Below are 666 nucleotides of genomic sequence, written 5' to 3' on the forward strand. Positions count from 1 at the left end.
CCACCACACACCTCCCATCGGCTCCCGTGGCGCCCCGACGTCGGTGTGCATCCGGCGGCTTCCCTCTCCTCGGCCCTCAACCACCCCTTCCCTTCGAGCTCTGGCTGACCCTCCATTCGGTCATGCGTCCTCACCCGCCGCCATACTCTCACGCTAGATAGGAGGCCGCTGCCAGCACCCATGTGGTTCAAATTTTGGTTTGCTGTTGCATGTACATGTAGTTCAAATTTAAATTACAGTCATTAAATGGCTAGAAACTCACTTTTTAAAGTTTAACATAATATTTGTTTTCGTGAATGGTAACGGTAAAAAAATGTTTCATACAATTCAAACACTATCCGTTGCTATTGTATCCAATATTAGTCTTTGAAATCAATACAAAAATTCAACTACAACACACACAATTTCTTATAGGAATCTTTTGCAATGAAAATTCATGGGTCTATTTAGGATTACATCAGATGTCTCAATGGCTTCGTCTAGCTCAATTGCCGCTCACCCTCAATCTTCATTCCCCCAACCCATTTTTGCAAAAATTAACGTCATGGAGACATTTCGTGAGAGCGTGTACGGTTGTTGCCTCTGCCTCGAGCGTTTCTGCCTACACCGAGAGCGTGGCCACATCCGCCAACAGGGCAGCTGCAGCAGCCAAGACGACTGCAACAT

The sequence above is a fragment of the Triticum aestivum genome, chromosome 1B (assembly GCF_018294505.1).
Source record: "Triticum aestivum cultivar Chinese Spring chromosome 1B, IWGSC CS RefSeq v2.1, whole genome shotgun sequence".
Taxonomy (NCBI): Eukaryota; Viridiplantae; Streptophyta; class Magnoliopsida; order Poales; family Poaceae; genus Triticum; species Triticum aestivum.